This window comes from Notamacropus eugenii, chromosome 1, assembly GCF_028372415.1.
Source record: "Notamacropus eugenii isolate mMacEug1 chromosome 1, mMacEug1.pri_v2, whole genome shotgun sequence".
Lineage (NCBI taxonomy): Eukaryota > Metazoa > Chordata > Mammalia > Diprotodontia > Macropodidae > Notamacropus > Notamacropus eugenii.
Genome location: NC_092872.1, coordinates 383,786,182 through 383,810,237, shown reverse-complemented (window position 1 = coordinate 383,810,237; position 24,056 = coordinate 383,786,182). Strand labels below are relative to the sequence as shown.

The window sequence follows — 24,056 nt, the reverse complement described above, 5'->3', positions numbered from 1 at the left end:
GAAATGAATGTTGAAAACTTAAAACAATTAAATAAATTTTAAAAACTAAATTTAGTCCATCCAGGACTGGCAACCTGAATTTGTTAAAGGCAAATGTTAACAACTATCTCATTCTAAATTTTTTCTCCTGGAAATAAGATCTTTTTCCTCCTCCTTCTTCTAAAAGTTAAGACTCTTAATTCTTTTCTGTCTCCTTATGCAATGATTTCTCTTTTTTATTTCTAATGAGAATCATTTTATAACATTATATTGAGAACAATAAGTGGTTATTCAAAATCTCTGTCACTTGCACTGAAGCCTCACTCATTTTTGCAAGAAACAAGTCATCAGGAAGGTGTTCCAATTATTGCCCTGTGAACAGAAAGCTTTGACTAAATAACTTCAGTGGCAAGAATTGAGAGTTGGAATTCCTTCTCCAAAAGTCAAAACATGTTAAATACCCTATATAACATATGCACTTGTTATGCATAAGACTAAAAAGACATATTTAGCTTACCTTATTCCTTTTTAAATTTTTTATCTAGGAAAATGGACAAACTTTTAAATAAACATTGAATGGTGAAAGGTCTCAACAGCATAATCTAATACTGCAAAATAGCGTTAGCATGGAAAACTCATGAAAATTTCACTTAAAAAGCAATAATTTTTAATTAATACTATCTAAAATACTCCACACACTTGGCTGTTAGCTCTGAAAATTTTAGAGGTTCAGAAAACTTTTTTAGCACAATTTTAAACTAAGGGAAAGGGGATAGAGATTTAAGGAGGACATACCCAACAGGGACCCAAGATTGTAGTCTTCCGATAACTTGTCCACGAAGCTTGGAGATATTGCAGCTTTAGAGAAATTCAAGACTCTGGAATAGGTATATAAATCCTGATGATCCTGAATAAGGTGATGTGTAATAAAGTAACATTTTTCTGCAGTATCCCCAGGCAAGAAGATGAACCTACAGGCCATATTAAGAAAGATAGTCTGGGTCCCTAACTTTCTCCAGGCTGTACTCTCCCCACCCTCACCCTTTCTATTTCTGGTGCTTATCCATTTTCTCAAAAGTTTTGTTATACTCGTCAGAGCTTTAGTAGCCAGGGCTCATGTAGATCATGTCTATTATTTTTAATGTCTCATTTAGGTAGTTTTAGACAGATATCATGGCTATGCATATGGCTGCACTCCCCAAACCATGTGTTATGAGACTGAAATGAGTCAGGTGGCCTTGGATGGCAGCATCCAGAACTGGGCTGGGTCTGGCATCTCTAAGGGGAGCCTGGTCCCAAATGAGAAGATGTGTGAATTCCTTGCAGATTTGTTTGGTAGCAAGCAGTATGTTCTTTCTGGTACTGATTTCAGTCCTTCCTAAATGTGAGTCTGGTTCAATAGTCCGCTACTGCTTCAGAAGGAAACTCACTTTCACAGACATAACCAAAATCTCTGGCCAAATGCAAAGCTTCACCTTCTACCAAGGAAGTCAATAATGCCACTTTAACAGCTTTTCTGCTTCTGCTTGGAAGATTTAAGTCGACTTTATCCAACTTTTCTCGAAAAGATTTGGGCACATTCCTAGATTTGGATAATCTCAAGACACCACACAACAGGGACATATTTAAGCATTCAAGAGAAGAAATTCTTCTCTGGACCTCGGCCACAGGCACTATATTTGAATGAACGGCAAGGAAGAGAGAGACTTCCAGAAACAAAGTAAAATGTTTCATTATGATTAACCACTGCTCCTAGCATCCCATCTTTCTGACAGGGGAGATCCAAGAAGTTGTTTTTGGTCATGGAAATAGGACGTTTCCTGACGACCCAATGGCAAACGTTGGTCTTCCACATTCTGAGCATCTTCCATTTGATGGGCCATCTCTTGCGTGTCCAGGATTTCCATTGGTGCTTCATCTAGCCCCTGGCTATAAGGCTGCAGAAAATGCTTAGAACGTTGGTCAGTCTCCATCCTCGCCCCAGCATCACAACATCCAGGGGGAATAGGTGGGAGACAGGTTCTGGCTTAAGTCAGCTGGCTCCTGAATCTGCTGCTGGTCGTTGGCGAGGGGGCTGAATCTAGAACGAATACAGCAAGATAAACTGTGAGTAAGGCAAGGACTAGTAGGGCAGTGGGAAGTAAGGGGGCTGGAAGTCCGACGCCCCCGAATGTGAAAAAGCCTTTGGGTCTGTGAGGCTGTAGAAATGTCGGCTAACAGCTGAGAAGCTGGTTGGTTTCTCTTTCCTGTTCCCATCGTGCTGATCCGCGGCATTCTCCATGCTCTTCTGCCACCCATTCTGACTCAGGAAGGCCAGGAGTCAGCAGCGCGTTATGGCAGACGGCGACACCTCCATGATTTTTCAAATGTCACCTGCATCAGGTTAGTTAACAATTCAGCTAGCTCTTTCCGGGGTAGCTTATCTCGACCTGGTGACCTGAATTTGTTAAGGGCAAACAAGGAACTCTCCTGTCTTGTTATTTTATTTGAAGTTTCAGTTCACTGCAAACCACTTTAATTCCATACTTGTCACTTTCTCATCAAAAAAAGGAGGCGAAAGAGTTCTCATTCTTCTTTTTCACCATCAAATGTTTTCATCCCATCCACTTGGAGTAGTAGTTCTAACCTTTTGGGTTAGAATCCCCTTGGGGAATTTCCCTCCAGCGTTCAGTATAATAGAGGGAAATGTTCATTTTCATTGCCAACCTTCACTCATTCAGAGCTTTAGCACTCTTGATTCTTTTCTTAAATGGTTATGTCACCATTTGCCTTCATCTTCCTTTATCTGCCCTTGCCTCCAGGGTCTTTAGATATTTTAAAATAGGTATTTTAAAAATCTACACTGGGTGATGTTTCTTAGATCTCCCCATAAGAGTTCTTGAAAAATTATCCCTCTTTCTTCTTCCTCAAAACTGTTCCTGTCAGCAGGGTCAGAATCTCATTGCTCAGAACTTTCAGGTCCCCTTAGGCTGACTGCCCTATTGAACGTTAGACCAGGAATTCTATCTTTTTCCTCTGAATTGATTTAAGTACTCTCCTCAAAATCTATGATGTAAGAGGAGTCCCAGATTTCCCCCAATATTCTAACCTGAATTCTAAAATGGAGTAATCACTTCCTCCCAAAATTCTTATTATTTGTACTTCAACAACCAGTCCCTTCTTCTTAGTCAGATTCAAACAAATACCCTCCTCATAACCTCCCCCACTTTTGAAGACTATCATTAAGGTAATCAAGATTAACCAACTGCTCTGCTTTTTTATTATCAGATAGGAAGCTATAGCATGTTAATAGATGGATGCAGTTTCACTACTATAGTTTGGTGCCATACCACATTTGTGATTTGCTTTCCAAATTTATTTTCTATTTATTCCTCTTTGCTGAATGGTCTGCAACATACTCCCTCCATACTCTGTACCTATTGTGACTCAGGCCAATCCCCTGGAAGTTAATGTGTGATATTGGAATGAAATGAGAAATTCATATGTGATTAAACAGTTATCAAAAGAAGATTTACTTTGCCTTGGCATCGGAAGAATATTCAACAAAGATATACCCTGAGAACATTCCAAGTTGATTCAGCTGAACAAAACTCCCCAGCCTGGTTGCCCAAAATGATCTGCCCACCAAGTGGCAGAAAGTACCTGGCACTATTTAGTGTTATTTTGTACTTAGATATCCAGGAAGTGATGTCAGTAGCTTGAACCTCTATTCCAATTAAGTCTTCAAGATTGTTTCAATACCTTCTAAGGAAAAAATTAGCTTAAATGGCATATGGGAAATTGAGGGTAGAGATTTAGGCTATTATTCCCACTGAACCACATTCTTTGATGGTAATGTCACAAACAAAACAAAAAGATTCAAAGCCATAGACACCATCTATGCCAGTACATGTACTCTATCTGCCATGGGCAAGAATTTGCCATTTCTGCTGCAATTCAGGAAGATCACTGGGGGCTGAGATCTGCAGAGGCCATTCATGGGGGGGTAGAAAAGAGAGAGAAGGAGAGGAAGAGATATAGGGGGGAGAGACAGAAGGAGAGAGAGAGAGAAAGAGAGAGAGAGAGAGAGAAAGAGAGAGAGAGAGAGAATGTTAGTTCACTGTTCAAGTTCAATGTATTACAGTTAAAGAATTTGTATTTTGAGGAAAAGGGGCTTTAGAGCTCATTGTGTCCAAGTTCTTCATGCTACAAGTGAGGAAGTAAAAGCTCTGAAAGGTGAAGCACATTTTTCAAGATCAAACAGTGAGCAGGTGGCAGAGCTGGGGATTGGAAAAGCAAACTAACACTTACATAGAGTGTTATGATTTACAAAGCACTTTATCTCAATTATCTCACTTGAAATTCACAACAATCCCGTGAGGGAGATAGTCAGCATTATCATTGCTTTATATTTGAAGAAACAGTTTTAAAGAGGTGATAAAATTTTTCCTACTCTATATGTCCAGTATATGGAAGAGGTACAACTGGAACCCAGATATTTTAACGCCATGTCCAAGGTTCTTTTCATTTCACCACAGGTGTCTCTAGAATTGGGTTCACTGGATGCCTAATGAGGAGATCTAAGAGGCATAGCAAGCAGGTGACGGTTAAACATGGCACAGTGTGTAAGTACTCTGAGTTTGGACTCACTTGATCTCGGTTCAAATCCCATCAGTGCTATTTATGACCTCTGTCACCTTGGGCAAGCAACTGAACTATTCTTGTCCTCAGTTTTCTCATCAGTAAAATGAGATAAATGAAATTAATTACCTCTAAAACTCTTTTCACCTTTGAACCTATGATTCTGTGATCACTATAAGCCCAGATATTTGAGTAATACCTTGGAAGGAAGTTCTCCAAATGATTTTTTTTCACTTTCTTTATTTTTCTTTTCTTTTTTTCTCTCCAAATGTATTTATTTGTTTTTGATTTTCTTCAATCACTTCCATAAGTTTTAAATTTTCTCCTCCTTCCTCCTCCCTCCCCAAGATGACATGCAATCTTATATAGGTTCTACACATACATTCTTATTAAAAACACTTTCACATTAGTCATGTTGCATAGAAGAATTAAAACAAGTGGGAGAAAACATGAGTAAAACTAAACAAAACCAGACATAACAAAAGAGAGAATAGTCTGCTTCATTCTGCATTCTGATTCCATAGTTCTTTCTCTGGATGTGGATGGCATCTTGCATCAAGAATCCTTTGGAAATGCTTTAAGTCTTTGCACTGCTGTGAGGGACTAAGTCTACCAGAAACAACCCTCAAACACTGTGGCTGTTACTGTGTATGATGTTCTCTTGGTTCTGCTCACTTCTCTTGGCATCAGTTCATATAAGTCTATCCAGGTATTTCCGAAGTCTGTCCGTTCATCATTGATGGGCATTCCCCTTGATTTCCAGTTCTTGGCCACAACAAAAAGAGCTGCCATAAATACTTTTGTACCTGTGGGACCTTTTCCCATTTTTATGATCTCTTTGAGATACAACCCTAGAGTGTCATTGCTGGGTCAATTTTATAGCCCTTTGGGCATAGTTCCAAATTGCTCTCCAGAATGGCTGGATCAGCTCACAGCTCCACCAGCAATGAATTCGTGTTTCAACATTCCCACATCTTCTCCAACATTTGCCATTTTCCTGTTTCATCATGTTAGTCAATCTGATAGATATGACATGGTACCTCAGAGTTGTTTTGATTTGCATCTCTCTAATCAATAGTGATTTAGAGCATTTTTTCATATGACTATAGATAACTTTAGTTTCTTCCTCTGAAAACTGTCTGTTCATATCCTTTGACCATTTATCAATTGGGGAATGACTTGTATTCTTGTGAATTTGACAAAATTCTCTATATATTTTAGAAATGATGCCTTTATCACAGACCCTAGTTGTGAAAGCACTTTCCTAGTTTTCTGCTTACTTCTTAATCTTGGCTTTGTTTTTCCAAAAACCTTTTACTGGCCAAATCTAATGTCCTTTTCTCTTCCTTGTCCTTCTTAACCTCTGTGCAGTCTTTGACACTTTTGATTATCTATTTTTTGATACTGTTTTCTCTCTAGGTTTGCATGACATTTATCTCTCCTGGTTTTCCTCCTCCCTATCTGAGTGCTCCTTTTCAATCTTCTTTGCTAGATCATGATTCAGATTCCGCCTGTTAACCATGAGTATCTTCTCTAGGTTCTGTCCTGGGCAATATTCCTTTCTCCCTGTATACTATTATACTTGGTGATCCTATCAGCTCCCATGGTTTCACTTATCACCTGTTTGTAAATAATTCTCAGATTTATCCAGCCTTAATCTCTCTCTTGACTCTAGTCTCATATCTTGAACTGAGTATTATGCTTGTTGATCTGCATGTTCTACAGACATCTTAAACTTAACATATCTCAAACTGAACTCATTGTCTTTCCCCCCAAGCTCTCCATTCTTTCAAATTTCCCTACTACAGTTGAGGAACATCTTCGCAATCACTCAGGCTCACAACCTCACTATCATCTTGAACACTTCACTTTCTCAACCCCCTTCTCATATCCAAACTATTGCTAAGGTCTTTTGATACTACCTTCACAATAACTCTTGTATATGCCCTCTTCTCCGTCTAACACTGCCATCACTCAGATGAACCCTCCTCACACTAAAACTTACACTATTGAAATAACTTTCTAGTTAGTCTCCCTTTCTCAAATCTCTCCCTATCCAGTCCATCCTCTATTCCAATGAAAAACAGATCTTCCTAAAGTGAAAGTATGATCATGTCACACACTCAATAAGCTCCAGTGCCCTCCTATTACCCCCAGGATCAAATGTAATAGCCTCTGTTTAGTTTTTAAAATCCTTCACTACCTGATGCCTTCCTAAATAATTTTGCTTGCCTCTTTTACTCTACAATTCAGAAATATCGACCTCTGGCTCTTCCTTGCACAAAACACTCTATATCCTGACTGTCATTTCACTAGCTGTCCCCAAGCCTGGAATCTTCCCTCCTTACCTTTACCTCCTAACTTTCTTATCTTTCCTGAAGTGTCAGCTAAAATTCTACCTTCTGGAGGAAGACTTTCCTGACTCTCTTTAATGCTAGTGCCTTCCCTCTGAAACTACTCCAGGTTGCTAAGTGCATGTACATGTATGCATATATATGTATTTATCTGTATACATATATATCATATGGACATCATTATTTATATGTTATCTCTTCCATTAGAGTGTAAGCTCCTTTAGGGAAGGAAACGTTTTTGCCTTTCATTTATCCCAGCATTTAGTATGTTTCTTGGCACATAATAAGTGATTAACTTTTCCAAGTCACCATACAGAGAGAGAAAGAGAGAGAGTTAATCAGAGGTTCTAAGGGAACATACATAATGGAGAGACTAAACAGTGAGGGTCAAGTCATTAGAACATATTCATATTTTTACTTCCTGCTGATTTATATAGAACATTTATGACCATTCATTACCTGACTCTGATTCATAACATGGAATTTTGGAAAATCAGTTTTAATCATGATGACTAAGAGGCTAGTTTATTCTTTCCTGGTCTTAGGTGAATGGGTATCCTGAGATGGGAATGACTAAGTGAATGGTAAGTTTGGGAGATCCATCAGGGGAGTGTCATCTGGTAACCAGAACTGGTAGTGAAGTTTAACAAAGCAGTAATAACTGATGATGGAAGAAGCACTTATAAAGGGGATGGAAAGACAGTCCGCAAGGATGGCAGTGGTTTCATGGATAATGACCTCTCATGAGAGAGAAAAAATACCAGCTATGGGGTCCATAAAGGCACAGATCTATGAAGCCCAGAAGACAGATACATTTACAGTGAAATTCAAGAGGATTTCATGGAGGGAAAAAAAGATGACTGGGCCCTGAAGGTACCCACTGGCCACTCATTTTCTCTACATGTATATCTCACTCCCATTGTACCTTAAGTTAGAGTTCACTTTTCCCACTGAGTGTGCAATGGGAGAGTGTGCCCCTGGATTGGGGAAAATACCTTGTAACTACTGTTCTTAATGCACCTTCTCAGCAAATACCCTTTTCCTAAATGCTAATTAACGTCAATTAGTTGATTTATGCTGGGAGGCACACCAGATGGAAACTTAGAAGCAACAGTATTCAGGACCATGACTTCTCAAGTTCATTTCTGCCACCCTGAGAGGAGTATTGTCCCTCTGGGATCTAACTTGCCAGTGCCATTAAGTTAGGGAAATAGCCCCCAGGGAATGCTACTCAAATATCCTAATTGTCACATGAAGAAACAACATCTGAGAGAGCGTGATTTGCCTATGATCACACATCTAGTGTCTAAAGCACAAATTGAACTCTAGATTCCTAACTCCAAGTTTAGCATCCCATGCACCTAACCATGCTGTTATTGTTGTAGGTCAGTCATCCAGTCATGTCCAACTCTATGTGACCCCATGGACTTTTGTCCATGAGGTTTCCTTGGCAAAGATACTGGAGTGGCTTGCCATTTCCTTCTCCTTCAGTGTCTTCATTTTAAAGATGAGAAACTGGCAAACAGGGGCTCAATAACTTGCTCAGGGTCACGTTAGCTAGCAAGTGTCTGAGGCTGGATTTCAACTCAGAACTTCCTGACTCCAGGCCTGGTGTACTATCCACTGAACTACCCAATTAACCATACTGCTTCTCTAATTAGGCAAAGAAAAAGTACTCCCAGGCACTGGAAATGGCTTGTAAAACTATGTAGAGGGAGGAAATAGAAAGATGAGTTTAGAGAAAAGTGAATAAGAAGCTTATTAAATAAAATGTGATGTAGTAGAATGAGAGCTAGGTCTGGTGACATGTCTGAACCCTTTCTCAGATACTTTTTAGATGTGTGATCTTGAGTTAACTTCTCCCAGACTCAATTTCCTCAACTTTAAAATAGGGACAATAATGCTCACATTTAATATTTGTAATATTCTTAAATATCTGGATTAAAAAGTTGGGTTTTTTAATCATAAAGCAGTGGAGAACTACTGAAAACTTTTGAGCAGGAAAGTGTCAAAAGTGTACCTGAGTAAGATTGTTTTGGTCTCCATGTAAATGAGATACTAAAGAGACAGGAAGACCAGAAGGTATCAAGAATTGTGGCAAGGGAAGCCCTTTGAGGACCTTAAATTGTGAAATAAATATGATTTATTATCTCTCCCACTTAAGCACTTTACTTTCTTCAAGGCTAAGGTCAAATACTACCTTCTTAATGAAGCCTTCCCTCATCCTCAAACTGAAAGTGTTTTCTCTCTCCTCAAAATTTTCTAAACAAGTTTGTGTGGATCCATTCTTGTCTTCATTGCATCCTACTATCTACCATACTTGTGTGTGTGTGTATAAATATATATATATGTATGTATGTACGTACGTATGTATGTATGTATGTATCATATAACCCCTAGTAGAACAGAAGTCCTTCAATCTCTGTGCCAGCTTTTATCATTATATCTCCAGTGCCCAGCACAGGGTATTGGTGAATTGAATTGTATGAGATTTCCATTGTCTGCTACTTCAAGCAGTCACTATCCTCATATTTCCCTTTAACTTTCACCTTTCAAATTCTATTATAAAGAAAATGTCTGCTGTAAGTCAATTGCACCTAAGAGTGAACATGTCATTGTGTCTTATCTCAGTTCAATTCAATAAACATTTGTTGATCATTTATTTATTTTCAAAAAACTGTAGGAGGCTGGGTAAAAAAAGTCAAAGAAATGGCCCCTGCCCTCTTGGAGCTTAGAGTCCGTTATATAATAGACTCAGTGTGTCACTTTGTTCTCCCTCTCTGAACTTCAACTCACATGTAAAATGAGAGGTTTGAACAAGATTGTCTCTGAGGTGCCTTTCAGCTCTGACATTCCATGCTCCAAAGTACCTTACTGCTCTGATATGTTAGTACTTATAAGTTGTTTGAACTTTCAGCCTGATTTTCAACTATTTAATCAAAGGTTTTGTCTCCCATGAAAGATATTTCTGGCACCACAGAGCATATCAAAGTACACTACTCATATGATGAAATCACACAAACTAGATAGGGTGGTGTAAATCTGTAATCCCTGTGACTGGGGAAGCTGAGGCTGGTGGATCACTTGAACTTAGGAGTTCTGAGCTACAACAGAGCTAGAGCAGAGCAGGTGTTCACACAAAATCTAGCATTAATATGGTAAGCACCCAGGAGCAAAGGGTTGTCAGGCTGCCTAAGGAGGAATAAACTGGCCCAGGTCAGAAATAAAACAGATCAAAGTCTCCATGTGGCTAAGTAATGTGATCAGAACAATGAGAGGCTACTGTACTTCCAACCTGGGTGAAAAAGAAAAGAAAGAAACAGAATCACACTACAAGAGTAGTGACCTCCTCCAGTTCTATGTAAGGTTACCAGTGACTTTGTACTTTCGACTTGTCATAGGATCACATCAATGAAAGGAAGAGTCAAGCACATGTGGAGGTACAGAAGTAGTACAGAAGAGGATGACATACACAGAGACACCAGGCTGCTGGTAGAACTGGAGAGAAGCCAGTACCTCCCTGTGGCCACTAAAGAGAATCACGTGCTCCTAGCAGGCAGTATCAGATAGAGAACCAAGGAGAAAAGGTGCATTAATGAGGGAATGAAGAAAGACATCCAGAGCTTCAAGGAAAGGAGAATGAAGACAAGACAGAGAGAGGAAGTCTAGTCAAGATGGCAGAGCAGGATAGCCCATCTCCCCAAACAACTACTTCCAGGAACATGTCAAAAGAGTATAAGATTGATTGATGATAGTGATTTTAAGGAAAAACCAGAATATCATCTTTCCCAAATAAGATCATAAAGTCAATCCACAAGGAAGTGCTTAGAGTAGATCTCTTTCTATTGAACAGCAGGGGCCAAGGCCAAGCAGAATAGGGCTATAACATTATCATTCTCATCCCAGAGAATAGATTGAGATCTCAGTCTCAGAGGAGTAAGGGCCATGATGACTCTCTTGGAGCCAGAAGTTAGGAGCACAATGGGGCCACACTACTAAATCCCAAACAAATGTTCTTGACTTTATGCTGTCTCCAAAGTCTCAATTCCTTCATCTGAGGGAAGAGAATCTTGCTCTAAACACCTTATAGGGCTATTGTGAGGATCAAATGACATAATGTCTGCAACCATTTTTGCTATTTTTTGATATTTTAAATTAAAATGAATTGTAGACACAATAGTAAGTCACGCTGATATAGTGCTTTAAGGTTATAGCTGCCTTGTGAGATATATAGTACAAGAGTTATTATACTACATGATACAGTAGAACGCATGTTAAATTTAGAGTCAGAGATCCTAAGTTTAAGTACCACTCTGTCACTTACTACCTGAGAGACCGGGGGCAAATTTTCTAATCTCTCTGAGTCCTAGTTTCTTCACCTATAAAATTAGTGGGGGAGGGGACTAGAAGGCCCCTAAGTTTCCTTCCAACTCTAAATCTGAAGTCCTGTGACTCAAAGAGATTAAGTCACTTATCCAATGTCTCATCCCATTAACTAACCACCAGTAACCTGGGTGGAATAGAGAGAGCCAAGGTTAGGAATCAGTGAAAAAATTAATGTCATAGAACAAGATGGAAAATGATCGTCAATCAAGTACAGAAAGGTTGAGCAAATTGTGGTATGCTAATATAAAGAAGTATTATCATGCCATAAGAAATGACAAATATTAAGAATTCAGAGAAACTTGAAAAGATGTAAATAAACTGAAGCAGAGCAAAGTAAGCAGATCAGCAGAACAATCCATATATTGATCAAAGGAAAATAGCATGGAAAGACATGAGAATTCTCACCAATATAGTAGCCAGTTTTAACAGTGAATTATGTCTCTGTCTTCTTGGTTGAGAAGTGGGAAACTATAAAAATATGCAAATCAGTTGGTTCATTTTACTTAAGTCAAGTCAACAGCCTTTATTAAGCACCTACTATGTACCAAATATTGTGCTGATAATGGGGATACAAAGAAAAACTAAAAGAAAAACAGTCACTGACTCAAGGAGCTCACAATCTAACAGGAAGACAACATGCAAACTACATAGAAACAAGAGAAAGATAGGATAAACTAAAGACAATCTCCCAGTGCTTAGTGGTACTTGGAAAGTCACAATGATAAGAAAAAAATATCAATAAAATATTTATTTAAAATATTTCACAGTTACCATTGTTCAGTCATTTCTGTCTCCCTGTGACTCTGCTTGGGGTTTTTTACTGGAGTAATTTGTCATTTCTCTTCCAGTTCATTTTACAGATGAAGAAATTGAGGCAAACAAGGTTAAATGACTTGCCCAGGGTCACATGGTTAGTGTCTGAGGCCATATTTGAACTCAGAGAGATGAGATCCTGACTCCAGGCCTAGTACTCTATCTGCTGTGCCACCTAGCTACCACTGCATATAAAGAGTTAATACAGCCCCAAAGGTACCTAGCTTAGCATCTCCAGAGCAGCTCAGTGGGCCAGTTGAGTGCCAATAACTTTCTAGTGCAAAGTCAAAAGCCAGAGTGGAAACATTGAATGACAATTTATGAACACCAGGACTAACATGGTTATTGCCTGGATTAGCAGCTCTTTTCAGAGAAACTTGAAGTCATCATGGGATCATTTGGAGCCATAAAGGCCCCAGGAACCATTGAATCTACCTCTCCCCAAAAGACTTTAATTTAGAAAAGTCAAGGTCATCCACTGGATGCTGGGCCATTACCAATCTTGACCTTTATCTTGCCACTGAACTCTGGAGGAGAGAGAGCTAAGGAGCTGACTTTGTGCAGCTCTACCTCACTTAAATCCAATTCACAGGCAAGTCAAGATATCACCCTGTGATGTCATTAGTCCTCTTGGAGTACAAAGGTCCAACAACAGTAACAATAACAGTCCAGAATATTGAATCCAGGGGAGGTTCAATGACTTTTCCTTAATTCACACAGATAGAATCAGAGATGAGATTTAAACTCAGATCCTATGACACCACATCCTGTGTTCTTTTCACCACATCATGCTCCCTTCCAGCAGACTCTGTGGCCTTTTGTTTCTATTTCCCATCACTCCTTTTTCACCTCAGTACTGCCAATGAGAAAAAGATTCGTTCACATAAGTAAGAAGTGAAGGCCCTGGACTATGTATGGCACACCAGAATAATAACTGCACATTACAACTTAGGCTAATGACATCATAATGACTCTGTCTGCTCCAACATGTATAATCAGGAGTTTAAATTAAGGAATTCTGCTTCCTGTGATTAAGGAGATATTAGCTAACACATTACATTCCTAATTCTTTTTCATTTTCATTCAGTAACCCAATATCAAATGTTTTATGACATTGAAAATATGCTCAGTTTTAAGGGAACAGATGCCAGGACCTCTGAATGCTAATTTCAATCATCAATCCTATTTTTCTTTAAATGGAACAATGTCAACTACCATCATATGTTTGCAATGTTTAGGATTTAACAGAAAGAACACTGGAATTCAGGAACCAGGAGACATGGACTATAGACGCCTCTCTGACAGTAACTCAATATGAGACCCCCCCTGGGTTTCAGTTTCCTCTTTTGTCAAATGAGAAAGTTGAACTAGATATTTTCCAAGGTCCCTTTTAACTCTAACATTCTGGGTCCTGAAGTCCCTCCCATGTTCTTATGTTCTAAGGTCGCTTTCAGCCCTGGAGTTCTTTGTTCTAAGTTCCCTTCTGGCATTAAAAATTCTATAATTCTATTCTTACTTCTAACTTCTGCTTATTTAGATTATGCCATTAAGAGGAATTTGAACATTGTTTTTAAAAACCACAAGAATGTAAGTACAGCATTGCTGTTAGGAAGAAGTAAAGGGTAGAAGAGTCAAGATATGAAGAGAACTACATAAGTGCTATTATCATAAAACCTTAATTCAGCATTTGGGATCATCTTGGCAGAATCTCTCTATGGAAACTTATTTCCATTAAGACATATCGCATTCCTCCTAGAGATCAACCCCTGTGCTAAGTGCTGCCCTCATGGAGCTTAGAGTCCTGTCAGGAACACAAAACTTCAGAGTAGTATCATAAAATCATAATATTGGAGAAATGAAAGAGACCTTAGGACACATAAATTGAGGACAAGAAAGAGATAAAGATTTAACTAAGGTCACAAAGCTAATGTGTTAGAGGCAGAGCAGAACTGAGGTTTCAGGCATCCAATTCACTGACATTTTCTATATATTATATACCATATTTCTCTTTAACGTATCATCAGTAAATATGAAAACATGGAGGACAATTCAAGGGAACATTGAAACAAGTGACAAAAGGTAGGAATTGAACCACAAGTGCTAAGGGAATAAATGATGAGAGAAAACTCAAACTCACATGGCCAACACTGAACTCATCGAACCACCTTCCTATTTGCCTATTTCTATGGATGACAACATTGTTCTTTCAAACTTGTCACTAATTCTGACTTCTCCCTCCACCCAATGTCCAAGCCACTGCCAGTTTCTACTGATTTTACTTCCACAACATCTCTTACATCCAAACCCTCCTCTCAATGGGGAGTCTTTAGGGGAGCCCCTAAATCTGGTTCTTCTGAATATAGTGCATTTCCTCTCCTTTCTCTTGAGCTTATTTGGGTTTGTAGAGTAAGCCAGAGAAGATAAATATAATGCAGTAGGACCAGCACTGATTTATAAGCAAGTCTGAACACCTGACTTTAAATTCTGCTACTTGCTACATATGTGATCTTGAATCCCACCTCTCTATGAGCCTCAGGTTCTTTATCTGTAAAACAGATCAGTGATAGGTATTAGACTTGTGATTAAATTGGCATAGGCACTCTCTATAAGGAAACTCTACCAATGCAAGATAGTACCTTTTTTTTCCAATTTACAGTCTTACAGAGTTACATAGAGTGCCAAGACTTTAACTGGTTTATCCAAGGTCACACAACCAGTACCCCTCAGAGGCAGGACGGAACTCCCAATCTTCTTGGTTTCAAAAGACCACATCTCTAGCTATGACACCCCAGTGCCTCTAATCTGAAAAATCAGGCCAATACTACTTGCACTGACAATGTTGTTGAAAGGAAAGCGCTTTGTAAATTGCAAAGTCCTATAGAAAAACTAGCTGAGCTATAATACTTGCTAAGCTTCAGAAGCAGTTGATTGAATTCCTGAGTGCAACTCAATCAGCCAAGTAGCTGTACCTTCACATCCCAGATTGAGGACACTTAGAACAATGGCCTAAGGAGAAAAAAAACTGTGTGGAGGAGGATGGAGAGGCAGTACAGAATGACAAAACTCTTACTAGAACTGCTGGAAAAATAGCTCACAGCTCCTGGAAACTGGATGACCAGAAACATACAAAATGGGGGTGAACAAATGCTACAAAAGATTATTTTCATGAAAGGATCTGTAAAGAGGGACAAGAAAGAACTCAGAACTGAAAAAAAGAAGGGAGTTCAATGAAAATTAAGAGCCTCAGAAAACTAAATCCAAACACTGTCAAGTTCACTAGAATTAGCTTAAATCTTTATATTTCCATCTCACCGATGCCTCTGTTCACAGTTGAGTTTTCTGCCCCCCAGCCCTCTGGGTAAAATCAAGATCCTCACCTTACCTCCATCTGCTCATCTTAGAGAATTAATCAATTAGTTATCAGAGGTGCCCTCCGTGTCTACCCCCTTCTCCAATTAAGAGTAATCTTCTGAAAATGGACAGTGTGTTTATGTAGAAGTCGGGGAATATTTGAGAAATTCCAATTAATTCCTCAGAAAGCAGCCCTTCTTTAACCAGCTCCTCTCGAGAAAGCCTCTGTATTTTCTCAGCCTAACAAAACTGGGGCTGCTGTCAAAAGCCCTTAACAAAGCAGGCCATTGACTCTGACTTCTAACCTGTGGGGAGGAGTCAGTCAGCCACAGCTGGTTTGCCTGAACGGAGAACGGAGGCACTAAGGCAGGGCTGACTCCTGCTGTACTGGTCTTCAGAGCTAATCCTCCACATCACATCCTGGAAATTAAGTAGGTGACCCAGAGCCCTCCCACCCTAGAGCATCCCTGTGACTTATCTCACCATTATTTTTATTCTGCCACACTCTCCTCCCAAAGAAAACAGGACATTAACACAAAGCTTAGGAAGTCTGCTTCTTTCCCAGCCCTTGGCTATCCAGAGTTTGACTCAGGCCCCTGATTTATTCATAAAGCACCAGAGCTCCTCAGAGGGCCTTTGGCAAGTACTCTCTGGGAAGGCCAGGACCTGTATAAATAAATTTTGAAAATCACCTCTCAAGTTCACCAGAGTGGGGACTTCCTCCCCTTCAGATAGGAGACACAACACAACTCCCCACGTTCAGGTGAGATGAGAGAGCTATTGTGCTCTGAAGAGGTCAGTGCCCTGACAACACCGGGAACCAAAAGATACTGAGAGCAAGCATCTCAATAAAAATCCAACACAAAACTGTGTTCACTGTATTAGACTGGACAATAGACTCTTAGAACTAAGACATGCGACCTCCAGGTTGTTTCTCCACAGGATGTCCATGAGGAAAAAGTAATAGACTGAGGAATCCTTAGACTTGTACTCAAGGCTTAGCTCTATGACATCCTAGTATTCATGAGTATGCAGGGCACCCTCTGAGCCTCAGTGCTCACAAAGCTTTAGGTAGGGTCATGAACTTTGAGCTGGAAGAGACCTCAGAGGTTACTCTTCCTCCCAGCTGCTAGTGTCTCCACTCAAAATGACCTGGTATTTAATTTGTTTAAAATTAAATTTTATTTTTTTAATTAATCACATTTATTTTCTCCTACCTCCCACCTCTTCCTTACATTGAAGGAGGAAAAAAAAAATCTTCTAGCACACACATACCCCCTCTCCCTACTTCCTACTCCATCCCTATATAATGTAAGGTCCTTGAGGGCAGACACTATTTCATTTTTGTATTTTTTCTCTCTCCAGTGTCTAGTACAATGCCTGGCACATAGTAGGCACTTAAGGAATGTCCATTGTTGAATGATCAAGTGCAGCCCCCTCATTGTATAGAGGAGGAAACTGAGAGATAGAAGTCTCTTAGAAATAGAAACTTGGAGATAGAAGTGATGTGTCAAAAAGTACACAGGTATTAAGTAACAGTGCTGCAATTCAAAGCCATCACTCTTTCCCCTATGTAATGGGCTTCTCTTAGTATCCTCATCTTTTAAATGAGAGGGACTATAGTGCTCAGGTAGATAAGTCAGCAACCATTCACTCAATGTTTACTATGAACCAGATTCTAGGGATATAGCAAAGGATAAAAACTCACATTTTAATTAGAGGAAATGTAAATAACTAGGTACTTACAAGATATGCACAACAAAGATGGAAAGTAGACTTGGAAGAGAAAGCACGAGCAACTACAGGGACTAGAAAAAGCATTCTACAGAAGATGAGAATTGAGCTGAGGTTTGAAGGAATTTAGGGAAACTGAGAGACAACAGCTGAGCATCCTAGGCATGGGGAATAGCCAGCTCAAAGTCACAGAGACTAGAGAGAGAGAGTCATGTGCGAGAAACAACAAGTAGCTCAACAGTAAAATGTTGTTTTGTTTTCGTTTGTCCTTCGTTTTCGAAGAGGACCAATGATATCGCAGGATGATGTTTTGTCTTGCTTGTGAACGGTATTTAAGCGAGGCAGAGCTGCACAATATCATCAGCCTTCCTCGCTCTTCCAGTCACCAAGTTCAATGGCAGGACAAAAGTAGAGACAACTGGCAATGGTGTGGGATGCAGTGGATGACCTTGGTGTCTTCAATGTCTGACCAAGCTCTGAGCATTCCACAGCACCTGTTTCAGCCACCTTTGTGGCCATTGTGGATCAGAATAAAATATAAGAAGAATGGAAAGGGGAGAAAGGAGCAGATTGCGAAGAACATTAAAAGTCAAACAGAATAGTTTATAGGTAATCCTAGGGATAATAGGGCACCACTAAAGTGAGTTTATTGAGTAGTGAGGTGACATGGTCAGACTTAAGGAAAATCACTTTGTCAACTGAGTAGAGTTTGGATTGGAGTAGGGAGAGACATGAAGTAGGGAAAACAACCAGAAGACTATTTCAGTAGTCCAGGTTAGCTATGATGAGGCCCTGAACTAAAGAGGTGGCTACATGAGTAGAGAGAAAGGAACATATATATAAGATGTCAAGAGAGAAATGACAAGATTTCTCTGCTGACTGGATATGTAAGATAGGTGAAAAAGAGGAATTAAAGATGAAACTTAGGTCAAGAGACTAGGTGACTGAGATGTTGGTGGTGCCCTTGAAAGTAATAGGAAAATTTAGAATACGGAAACCTTTGGCGAAAAACATAACAAGTTCTGTTTTAGACACGTTGAATTTAAGATGAGACATCCAGTTCAAAATGTCCAAAAGATAGCTGATAACGCAAAGCTATTGTTCAGAAGGCAGACCAAGATGACTGCATGTATAGATCCAGTAATCATTTGCATCAGGATGATAATTGAATCCATGAAAATTGATTAGATTGTCAAATGATTCAAACAAAACCAATGCAACCAAGATTAGAAGGAAAGCAGAAAACTGGGAAACAATTCTTACAGGAAGTATTTCTGATAAAGGCCTCATTTCTCAAATACGGAAAGAACTAAGTCAAATTTGCAAGAATACAAGTCATTGCCCCATTGGGGAATGGTCAATGGATATGAATAGGCAGTTTTCAGATGAAGAAATCAAAACAATCTACAGTCATATTAAAAATGCTCTAAAACACTATTGATTAGAGAAATGCAAATTAAAGCAACTCTGAGATGCCACTCACATCTATCATATTGGTTAATATGACAGAAAAGGAAAATGATAAATGTTGGAACATATATGGGGCAGTTGAGACAATAATGCACTATTGGTGGAGTTGTGAACTGATCCAACCATTCTGGAGATCAATTTGGAACTATACTGAAAGGGTAATCAAACTGAGCATATCCAGCAACACCATTACTAGGTCAGTATCCCAAAGAGATCATAAAAAAGGGAAAAGGACCAGCAGATACAAAAATATTTATAGCAGCTTTTTTTGTGGTAGCAAAGAATTGGAAATTGAAAGTATGAAAATCAACCAGGAAATGGCTGAACAAGTTGTTGCAGCATAGGAATATAATGGAATACTATTGTGCTATAAGACATGATGAGCAGGCAGATTTCAGAAAAACCTGGAAAGATTTACATGAACTGATGCAAAGTGAAGTGAGCAGAACCAGGAGAACATTGTGCACAGCAATAGCAACATTGTGCGATGATCAACTATGACTGACCTAGCTCTTCTAAGCAATACAGCGATCCAAGACAATTCCAAAAGATTCATGATGAACAATTCCATCCACATCCAGAGAAAGAAGTGATGGATTCTGAATGCAGGTCAAACCATACTATTGGTTTATTTTTCTCATGCTTTTTTTCCCTTTTGTTCTGTTTCTTCTTTCACAACATGACTAATATGGAAACATGTTTTACATGATTGCATATATAACCTATGCCAAATTGCTTACCATCTTAAGGAGAGGAAGGGGACAAAGGCAGAGATAAAATTTGAAACTCAAAATTTTATTTTAAAATGAGTGTTAAAATTTGTCTTTACATGTAATTGGAAAAAAATAAAATACTATTTTAAAAAAGTCATCAAGTGATTGCCCTGGGAAACAGGCCCAGCATAGGCTTATCCATTGTTAATGATGGATGGATGGATGGATGGAATCTTCATGGATGAAGATTCAACAAACAGAACTGATAAGGAATACTTTAGGAGAGGGAGAGCCAGGAGAGAGCAGTGTTCCAAAACCTAGAGAAGAAAGAATATCCAGGAGCAGAAGATGATCAGCAGTGACACATACTACAGAAAAGTCAAGAACGATGAGGTTTGAGAAAAGGTGTATAGATTTGTGAATCAAGAAATCACTGGTAACTTTTGAGCAGTGGCTTTTCAGTCAAAGGATGAGGTAGGAAGGCAAACTGTGGAAAGTTAAGAGAAGAGTGAGAAGAGCAAATTTCTGGCTTCCTTGAGAAGTTTAGCTGATGAAAGATATAAGAAAGTAGGGATAACTGGATCCATTTTAAGGATGGAGAGATATGGATATGTTTGCAGGCAGCAGAGATGGAGTTTATAGATACAGAGTGGGGGATAATAAAAGGAGAAATCTGCTAGAAAAAACAAATGGGAATGCCATCAAAAGGGCATGATCTTTAAGATCCCTTTCTGCTTTAATAGGTTATAGTTTCTTGACGGGGGTATTCTCACCAAGCCCCTGCCTGCCCATCATTCACTTAGCTAGTGAGTGTGCTCCTTCAGGGCTCCGGTCACCTTCAAATGAATGAATTTTAAACCACCAATGACTCTATGGTGGTTTTTCAAATATTGCTAGTTCTCCATCTTCTTAATGGGAGTTCCCATGGACTAGTTTCTCAATAATGTGCTCATTTAAATTTTCATAGACTATCCTCTTTTAAGCTAAGAAAGAAATCTGACTGCATTCTTTTAAAGTTCCATTTTAGTATTTTAGCTTTGTACGTCAGTCTTAACATTGTAAGTCAATGGCTTCCTATGATGAAATGAAAGAATGCAAAATAATGAACCTAAGTAAGTCCTGAATGGTGGCGAGAGGATGTGCCACATTCCACTAAGCGGGCACTACCCATAGTTGTCTTCACAGATCCACATTGTACCCATCCTTCAAAGATAACTTTGCCCTGGAACTCTCCCTGATGACTCTGATTCTAACTCCTTTCACATTTTTTGCCTATGCCACACAACTAGCATCCTATTCTGTGCTGTCTTATCCATCAATAAGGATTTATTGAGTCATTGTGTAAAAAATTTCAGTGATAATGTAGTCCAAATCCCCCATTTCACAAATGTAGCCTCCCTTTGGAGGTATAGAAACTTGGGTTAGGTGTCTGAGCACTGGACCAACCGAGGTTTTGGTTCCTAAGCTAGCTCACTTCCTTACCTTTGTGGGGGGGAAAGATTTGTGGGAAAAGATAGAATAGTCAAGCAAGTAGAAAGAAGATATGTATGCGCACAAGCTTGGAAGAAGGAAGTTGCTAAGAGAGAAGCCATGAGAACTTTTCAGAGGGCTTGGACAGTTCCTATGCTCCAATATCAATATGGTGAGAATAGCAATGGAAAGGCTCCACAGCTACAGGGAAGTGAGAGGTGACCATTGATTGGGACCTCTTCCACTTCCTAGGAAAACTAATTATGATTCTTCTGGTTATCTATCTAGGCACACTTGTTTGTTCCTTATCTATTATTTTCAATTTAGATATCACTTACCCACCACAAAACTATGTTGGCCAGCAGAAATACTAAGGCAGGGGTGTTGGGGGAGGGAGAAAAAGAGAAATAAAGAAAAAGGGAGAGAGTCCTTATTCTAGAGAGATGAAATCTTTGGACTGAATTAATTTATAACAATCAGACAAAGGGGAAAGACCAATATTGGACGGTACAAGTCAATGAATATGGAATTCAGATGACTCTACAAATAAAATTGAGAATCAGTATGAATAGCAGGTTGTGAAGGGAGTAGAGCAAGGACATTTTTCCTTTATTTTTCCATTATCTTGGCAGATTCCATTTGCCTCTACAGACTTTGAAAAGGAAACCCTGCTGCACAAAAGGAGAGGGAGTGAGTTGATTGAAAAAGAATCCATGTTCCCAAAGAAGAATGAACTGTTGGGGAAACTCTGCCTACACAAATGGAGGAGAAACTAGTTGTACAAGTATGATCATTAAGTTCACTGGATCAATCAATCAATCAGTAAACATCTATTATGTGTCTACTTTGTTCCAGTTCCAGGCATTGTGCTAAGAACTGGTCAGTGAATGATTGACAGTTCAACCTGTCTGAGTACGCTTAGATCACCTGCTGCTTATACAGAGAAAATAGTGTAACTCTCAGAGAGATGAAATGACTTTAAGTTAAAATGACAGAACTAGTTAGTGGTAAAGCCAGTAGTATCCCAGCTTGTAGTGTTTTGAGACTGTACCAAGTACTTTGTTGATTGCTTGTCTCAAAGGAAGAAAGCTTTTGTTTGTAATTTTCAAAATCATGCTCATACTTATGTTAGTATCCTCCTTGCTTGTTGACTTGACTTACTGACTTTTCTACCCCCCCAATAGCACCGCCAAAGTAACCTCAATATTCATTGTTTCCTTCTAAAAATAAATGAAATCCCCCCCCACAGTTCATCAAATTTTCAATATGGCAGGTGGCAACCTCGTTGTTAATCATTTCAACTTATGTTATATTGAAGACATTCTCTTTTTTTGTTGTTGTTGATTTACCCTTCTGCATGATTAGACAAAGTGATTAGAATGTCTTATGTGCTATTGGAATTTTGCCTGGGGAAACTCTGTGGCCCATTCATAATTCCATCCCATCCCTGGGTATGCTGTGAATCCTTGCCAAATGGCTAGGGGGGTTTCTAGTAATATGTTCATTAGACGTTTTAAAATAACTTCTGCTCCCCCAAGTAAAACCCTGCAATGGCTGTAGCTTAGCAACGTGGCAAAACACCTCCGCAGGCAAAAGCAGCATCGAAAAATTGCTCCTTTGTCATCCACATTTATTAGCAACAAGTGTGTTACTTACTGATAAGTGGAATAAACAGAGAATTACCATCACTCCTGTTTCCTTCTGTTGTTCTCAGAGATGTTCATGAGAAAACAAGAAGCCATTAGAGCCTGTATACACAGGCGGGCCCTGGCAACATCAATGTTATTTCTGGTTCTTCTGTTAACATTTCAGACCTGCTAAGCACACGTGAAATGCAGTAAACCTAAAGGAAAATCATTCAAACACACACAGGCACACTTCAAAAAAAAATTGGAAGTAATAACTAAAGATGACTTTTTCCTCTTGCATTGGCAGAAAGAAAAAAAGCATTCCTTAGACAAAATGTTCATTCATGCTCTGGGTTCCAAAATGACTTGGGGTTGGATTGTGAAGTGGAGATTGACTGGGCAGCAATAATGTACTTGGCCCTGCTGAGAATATATAAAAGCCATGCATGTTCTAAAATCTGATGGTGCAAAGAACCATTTAACTGACTTTCCATAAGTGGGAAAGACATGCAGGGTCATTGGAAAAACAGAATTCCTCAGCTTCCTTTTCCGTAGGGGAAAAGAGCTGAACAAATTGATCTGTAAGGTCAGCTTACATCTGTAAGGATCTTAGGTAAGTCATTTAATTTCTCTAGGTTTCAACTTCCTCCTTGCTCAATTGAGGTTAGTTCTAACATATTCTAGTCTACATTATAAGGTCCTTTTCACCTCTGACATTGTATATTCTAAGGTTACTTCCAAGCCAAGCATTCTGTGCTTTAAAGTTTCCTCCAATTCACATGTTTCATAATCTATTCTACCTCTGCTGTCTATATTTGAAGATCCTATCCAGCTCTAAAAGTTGAGGGAGAAGGAGTAATGATCAGGAATCCCTGAGTGTCACCATGAAATCCAGGTATAATGACTCTGTGTGGTCAAGACTATTAAAGCAGAAAAGGTAACAGTCTAAATGGTTTTATTATCCAACAAATCAAATAATCAAAAATTTATTGAGCACCTACTTTATTCAAGACAAGACATTTAAAAATCCATGATGGTTCTAAGCAGGCTGTAACATATTACCAATATAACTGTTGTCTTTCACACTTGAAGAGGACCAAAGTGGCATCACTGTCAGCGATGTACACCATTGGCTGAAAAAGTCAGTATGAGCTCAGAAGGTTCTACCACAGTTCAGGCACAAATAGTCTATGTAACAACCACTTGAATAAAAGAAGAGGCATAAAAGAAAAATACCATCAAGAGATGCATATGACTAGACAAGGAGATGGGTCAGTCTTGGTGGGAAGTGATAGACAACCCAAGTGCTTCTCATGGAATGTTAAAAAATGCAGTGGAAGTACATAGATGCCAATCACACAGGAGGAGAAAAACATGGAAAACTGAACTACTTGTGAGGAAGTACCTAGATTAATGAGGTCACAGATTCTTCAAAGTATCTAAATGGTCTCCCCCAGATCATTTAAGGTCTCTCTTTCCTCATCTGCAAGCTCGAAGCATATCTTAATTTCCTCAACTGTAAAATGGGGATAATAATA

At 39.1% G+C, this 24,056-nt stretch overlaps 2 pseudogenes; one reads left to right on the top strand and one right to left on the bottom strand.

Moving 5' to 3' along the window:
* Window positions 1-1,025: 1,025 nt before the first annotated feature.
* Window positions 1,026-2,260, bottom strand: LOC140517801 (transcription factor AP-2 gamma pseudogene; annotated as a pseudogene).
* Window positions 2,261-2,312: 52 nt separating this feature from the next.
* LOC140517796 (importin subunit alpha-1 pseudogene) overlaps window positions 2,313-24,056 on the top strand; it is a 53,228-nt pseudogene continuing 31,484 nt past the window's right edge.